Source organism: Chiloscyllium plagiosum, unplaced genomic scaffold (assembly GCF_037043375.1).
Source record: "Chiloscyllium plagiosum isolate Xiang-an unplaced genomic scaffold, Cpla_swu_hap1 HiC_scaffold_27, whole genome shotgun sequence".
In the NCBI taxonomy this organism is placed as follows: domain Eukaryota; kingdom Metazoa; phylum Chordata; class Chondrichthyes; order Orectolobiformes; family Hemiscylliidae; genus Chiloscyllium; species Chiloscyllium plagiosum.
Window position 1 is genome coordinate 57,673,484 of NW_028270165.1, and position 6,888 is coordinate 57,680,371.

Genomic DNA, 6,888 nt, shown 5'->3' on the forward strand with positions numbered 1-6,888 from the left:
ATACCGGGGAGAGGCCCTTCCCCTGCCCAGAGTGCGGGCAGGCCTTCAGCAATTCCTCCCACCTGCTGAGGCACAGACGGGACCACACTGGGGAGAGGCCGTTCACCTGCCCCGAGTGCAGGCGGAGGTTCTCATCATTCTGCACCTTGCAGAAGCACCAGCGGGCACACCAGTGCTCCCAACAATCTGATTCTGCTGGTGAAACTGCTGTGGGTCACTGCCAGGACTGAACCACTGCCCATTCTGACAGAGTTCAGAGGGATATGGGCCAAGTGCTGGTAAATGAGACGAGATTAACTTAGGCTCTCTGGTCGGCACGGATGAGTTGGACTGAAGGACCTGTTTTTGTGCTGTGTATCTCTATGACCCTGGCTTGCCCGTAATGTTTGCCATGCCTGTATGTTCAGATTCTGTCTGGTGTCGATGCCAATGCCTTGATATCTCATTTCCCCCATCTCCCCACTTCCACCTCCCCAGATGTTAACCATTTCGTGTCTGGTTGTTTCTCAAGAAGCTGCATTGAAGGTTCATCCTGAATTGACACTTTTTTTTGCTTCCCAAAATCAGACTTACTCACTCCTAGATGTCGTGAAAGATACTAACTTTCAGGTGGATGTATCCAAAATTCAAAGATGTCTGTCTTGATGTTTTCACTTTTCGGTCTCTGTAAGATCCTGAATCAGTACCATCGGGAGAATTAGTTTGAGCGGAGTGAGAATAGAGGGGTGAGAAGGGGTGGGATGGTGCTTTCAATTTTGTGGAAAAAGAAAAGAATGTTCTCATGTCTGGGAATTGATTGCCATGCAGGAAACTCCAGTTCTGAACAAACAAAGTACCGGCCTCAAAACGTCAGCTCTGTTTACCTTTCCACAGATGCTGCTCGACCTGTTGGCTTTCTGCAGTATTCTCTGTGTTTATTCGGCACAAGTGCTGCTTTTCATTCAAGAACTTCAATCCCTGTCCTCTGGTAACTGACTCTGGTCAGTGGCAATTGATTCTTCTGATCATTAATCTGCCCATTCCCACCGCTTCTTCTCCCATCATTACCAACAGCCCCAGGAAATCTCCAGTTAACCTTCTTTACTCCAAAGCGAACATTCGCAACCTTGGGAATGTCTCCCCAAAATGGAAATTCCTCATCCCTGGACATGATGCAAGGCGTACAATTGGGAAAATATTTTGGCAAAATATTGTCAGTTAGGAAATGGAAAAATGTTCATGAAGCAAAACAGAAATCCCAGTCTCCAGCTTTGTGAATCTTTAGAAACTGTTTGGGAAGCGGATTTAGAGGAGAATGAAAGATGAACTGTCCGACTGAGCAGAGACAGTGCAGACACCGTCCCCTTGTTGAAGAGGCCGGGAGATTGACTCTGATGTTCTCGGGTCATGAACTGATCTGAGACATTGAAAGAATTGCCGTTCCTGCACATCAGGAATTCAAACCCCTTCTCGCCTCCGAGCCAATGAGAGAACTCGGGAACAGGCAAAACACGGAAAGGCTCGAAGGGCGACGGCCCCGGAGTAAGAAAGCTAGGTCCGAGTGACATGGATGTGTCTGAAGACTGTCCCCGGTATCTCCACAATGAATGTCCCAGGCTTTATTATGGAAAAGCAAAACTAATAGACGACAATTGTAATTCTGAGCGGAATAGGATGAATTATGAATTCGCTAATAGCCTCCCCTAAGCGATGATGCGGCCAGCGCCGTCGCCTGTCTCTGTGGCGCAATTGGTCAGCGCGTTCGGCTGTTAACTGAAAGGTTGGTGGTTCGAGCCCACCCAGGGGCGGCGTGTTTGTTGCTCTCCTTCCAGCTGCGAAGTTTCTGGTTTTTAATGGGATCAGGAAAATGTTCCCCAAACGGAAATCTTCTCCACTGAGGGAGCACAAAGGGGTTTCATAATTTATTTAATCTCTAACGTAAAGGACTGCGGATGCTGAGAGTCCGAGACAAAAAGAGAAACTGCTGGAGAAAACGGAATTCTGAAAGGTTGTCTCTGATTCTCTTTCCACAGATATTGCCTGACCTGTTCAGTTCCTCCTGCAATTTCTAGTTTTCTTTTTAACTGAAAGTTCATTTCATCTTTTGGGATGAAACACCTAGACTCGCCATGTGCAGATATTTATCCCTTTCGAATCACTGTGAAGTGATTGGATTCAAACAAACTCTGCGATGATTCACTCTTTCTCAGCTCCACAGGCAGACAGACCTGGGAAGTGAAGCTGTCAGTGTGGTTCTGTATTGGTGGGCTGACTGGTTAATGCGATGGACTTGAAATCCATTGCGGTTTCCCCACGCAGGTGTGAACCCTGCCGACTACAAAATAAGAAATGTCGTGGAAAAGCAAGGAATCTTGGTCCCGGCTTCTTCTTTAAGATTCAAATCAGTGGAGGGGGAAAAATATTTCACTCACATTGGGATTGGTGGGAATCTGCAACCCACTGCCTGTTCGGGTGGAACAAGCAGATACCCGCAGGGCTTCGTTTGAGGCTATGAGCAAAGTGTTTGGAAATGAGACGAGAACAGTGAGGGGCATGAAATCGTGATCGAAATGAAGCAGGCACCTGAGGCCAAGGATGTTTCCTTTGCCATTGAAAGATACTGCTTCACAAAGTTGGGCCTGTGGAAGGGAATCAGTGACGGTGATTATCTTTGGTTGTTCACCTTGTGAAAGTTCCCATTGCTGCGCATGTCCGTATTAACGTCAGAACTCTGCAGCATGGTGGCGTTAGATACGCACAGGGCCTGGGCGCAATGGATGACGCATCTGACTCCACCTATCTGTTTGAAATGCAGCTCACAGTTTCTTCACACACCCCAATTAATCTTTCTCATTGTCCTGAAGCCAGCATACCGTTTGAATTCCCGATCTGCGGGAATGAGAATCTTTTCACTGTCTCACGTCAGTCAATGTCCCTGAGAACATCGGAGTCAAGTCACAGCGCTGTCAGATGAGGGGAAGCTGAAATAGCCCCACACGCTGCTCACGGGCACATTTTACTTTCCCCAACTCAACGCCTCAACCACTGCGGCTCCTGGGAGTTGAAAAGAAACAATCACCAAAACCCAGTCTTAGCTTTGTGAATCTTCAGAAAATCAGCAAACGTTCATCGGTTCGGATTTTCTATCCTGGGCTGAGAGGGATGGGTTTTGTCACTCTTTTGTAGGACATTGCAAGTGGATGTTTTGCAGAAAAGCACCACAATGCAATCTGATTAATCAGGACCTGGATGTTTTCGGTCTTTGAATGTAAGTGTTGTGCTCCAGAACTTTGTTGTTCACAGTTTATAATACTTATCTTCCCAGTCCCCTGTATCACTTGTAGAAAATGTTTAATTTGCGTCTTGTAATCCTTTCACTGTCTGCTAATGAGGATAGCGTTTCCGTGTTTCACCTAAATTATCTTGACCTTACATACCTCAAGCCTCAAGCTAATTTCACGAGAAACCTTCTCCAGTTCAAAAGCCAACTGTTAATGATGGCTCTGCTTCTTGTCTCACGTATCCAATTTCAGATCGATGTTGTTAATGTCCCTTTTATTCCTTCAGATCCAGGTTTCGCTCACAGGGCTAGAACAGAACGGTCACCAAATACATTTACCAATCTCCGTTCATCCTATCGATTGTATTAGCATCATTAACACTTCTCATCAAAATAACTCGAGAAGACTTTGATCACAATTTTCTGTGAACAGTTCCACATTAGCTTTGCTGAATGAACCCCAAATTTCTTGAAGTGGCTCCTTATTTTCGGTCCTGATTATTAATCTCCCTATGCATGGGAATGGATCCTTCCCACCCGCTCTATCCCTCATCAATGTGTGTAGATCAGTTCGATCTCCCATCAGCCTCCTCTGTCCTGATCAAATCCAGGGGAACAGGATACGTTGGGGCTATGGCGCGGACAGGACAAGCCCAATACTCACCTTTCCTGTTAGAACCATTCCATGAGAAATTTACACCACAACCTTGGGCGTGTAGTTGTGGCCGAACACTTAAGGTGTTGGCGTAGAGATCCTTTGGGGCTCCCCCGCCCAGGGTGGTAACCTGCTGACTATGCTTTCTTCGCTGGCGATTTTAAATGACTTCCTGTTGGTTGCATTATCGCACAAACTTCACAAAACCCGTCTCAATAAAGTCCTGTTTTCTCATGTCTGGGAATTGATTGCCATGCAGGAACCTCGGGTTCTGAACAAACAACGTACCAGCCTCACAACGTCAGCTCTGTTTACCTTTCACCAGATGCTGCTCGACCTGTTGGCTTTCTGCAGTATTCTCTGTGTTTATTCGGCACAAGTGCTGCTTTTCATTCAAGAACTTCAATCCCTGTCCTCTGGTAACTGACTCTGGTCAGTGGCAATTGATTCTTCTGATCATTAATCTGCCCATTCCCACCGCTTCTTCTCCCATCATTACCAACAGCACCAGGAAATCTCCAGTTAACCTTCTTTGCTCCAAAGCAAACATTCCCAACCTTGGGAATGTCTCCCCAAAATGGAAATTCCTCATCCCTGGACATGACTCAAGGCATACAATTGGGAAGAGATTTTGGCAAAATATTGTCAGTTAGGAAATGGAAAAATGTTCATGAAGCAAAACAGAAATCCCAGTCTCCAGCTTTGTGAATCTTTAGAAACTGTTTGGGAAGCGTCCCGAAGATGAACTGTCCCACTGAGTAGAGACAGTCCAGACACCGTCCCCTTGTTGAAGAGGCCGGGAGAGTGACTCTGATGTTCTCGGGACATGAACTGATCTGAGACAATGAAAGAATTGTCGTTCCTGCACATCAGGGATTCAAACGCCTTCTCGCCTCCGAGCCAATGAGAGAACTCGGGAACAGGCAAAACACGGAAAGGCTCGAAGGGCGACGGCCCGGAATAAGAACGCTAGTTCCTCGTGACATGGATGTGTCTCCAGCCTGTCCCCGGTGTCTCCACAATAAATCTCCCAGGGTTTATTTTGGAAAAGTAAAACTGATAGACGACAATTGTAATTCTAGGCGGGGAGGCTGAATTATGAATTCACTTATAGCCTCCCCTAAGCGATGGCGCAGCCCATGTCATCGCCTGTCTCTGTGGCGCAATTGGTCAGCGCGTTCGGCTGTTAACCGAAAGGTTGGTGGTTCAAGCCCACCCAGAGGCGATGAGCTTCTGGTTGCCTGAGTCTTTAACACGCTACCCTGCTCCTTGGCCAACATCTGTGTCTCATGCAGCAATGTTCCACAAGTCCAACGCCTCACTGTCCATTGGGGATCCTCCAGTCTCCAATATTATTTGGACCCGAACTCCCCCATGCCCTTGACCCTTACCACACCCTCACAAGGCCTTGTTATCACATCGTCTGCTGTTACACACGACTTATTGTTAGCCAGGAATAGTCTCCATGAACAGTGAGTCACCCTCCCACACAGATCGTTATTCATTCCTTTGTCCCTCCAATGTTCTCCCTCTGAACTGGTGGCAAAGAGAGCAATGTGGATTGATATCCCTGAGCCAGCTCTTTGTCCCATCTCCAGGAACAGGGTTCTCTCCACTGGCGGATAATTAAACTATTTTGCTGTTGCGTTGACGTGAGGAGATTGTGTAAATATAAACCTTTTCAAAATTCCCACCTTCCGTTAATTGAACTGTGAGTTCACTCTGAATCACAACACGTGTCACAGCGCATTTGGAGGCCCACCTGAGCTCTGCTGGTTCTACACAGCAAGTAAATGAGAGTCTCTATTCGTATCATTCTCTTGCCTTCTCCCTGTAAATCTCCACATTGTTACTTTGGACATGACCACCGAATTCCCTTTTGTGTTCTTGAATCTGCCTCCTTGTCCCGGTCAGACAGGGACAAGAAAGTGTTCTTCCTAATGTCACTTTTACTTTTTTTTGCCAAATGCCTTGAAATCTCTGCCAAATTTTTGGGAAATTGAAAGGATTCTCATTTCTGCACATGGGGCTGACTTGATTTAATTTCTAACGTAAACGATTGCGGATGCTGAGAATCCGAGACACAAAGAGGAGCTGCTGGAGAAACTCAGCAGGTTTGGCAGTACCTGTGGGAGAAAACAGAGTTCTGAAATATTGTCTCTGATTCTCTTTCCACCGATGCGGAGTTGCTCCTGGAATTTCTGTTTTTGCTTTTAACTGAACGTTTATTTCATCTTTCGTGATGAAACAACCAGACTCGCCATGTGCAGATATGTAACCCTTTCGAAACCTGTGAAGTGATTGTATTCAAACAAACACAGCAATAACTCACTCTTTCTCAGCTCCACAGGCAGGGAGACCTGGGAAATGAAGCTGTCAGTGTGGTTCTGTATTCGTGGGTCGAGTGGTTAATACGATGGATTTCAGATCGATTGCGGTTTCCCCACGCAGGTGTGAACCTTGCCGACTACAGTTGAGAAATGTCGTCAAAAAGAAAGGAAGACTGTTCCCCGGTTTCTTCTTTAAGATTCACATCAGTGGAGGGGTTGGAAATCTGCAACCCATTGCCTGTCAGGGTGGAACAATCAGATATCCACAGGGTTACTTTTGAGGCTATGAGCCAAGTGTTTGGAAATGAGACGAGAACAGTGAGGGGCGTGAAGTCGTGATCAAAATGAAGCAGGCACCTGAGGACGAATGTGTTTTATTTGCCAGTGAAAGATACTGCTTCACCAAGTTGGGACAATGGAAGGGAAGCAGTGACGGTGATTATCTTTGGCTGTTCCTCTTGTGAATGTTCCCATTGCTGCGCATGTCCGTGTTAACGTCAGAACTCTGCAGCATGGTGGCGTCAGGTACGCACAGGGCCGGGGCGCAATGGATGACGCATCTGACTCCACCTACCTCTTTGAAATGCAGCTCACAGCTTCTTCACACACTCCAATTAATCTTTCTCATTGTCCTGAAGCCGCCC

The 6,888-nt window shown here is 46.7% G+C and overlaps 2 non-coding genes across 2 annotated transcripts; both read left to right on the top strand.

Moving 5' to 3' along the window:
- The first annotated feature begins 1,713 nt into the window (after window positions 1-1,713).
- On the top strand, window positions 1,714-1,787 carry trnan-guu (transfer RNA asparagine (anticodon GUU)). Its single transcript has one exon. It is a non-coding gene; the product is annotated as a tRNA-Asn (tRNA).
- A 3,278-nt stretch (window positions 1,788-5,065) lies between these two features.
- Window positions 5,066-5,139, top strand: trnan-guu (transfer RNA asparagine (anticodon GUU)). The gene has a single exon. It is a non-coding gene; the product is annotated as a tRNA-Asn (tRNA).
- Window positions 5,140-6,888: the final 1,749 nt, after the last annotated feature.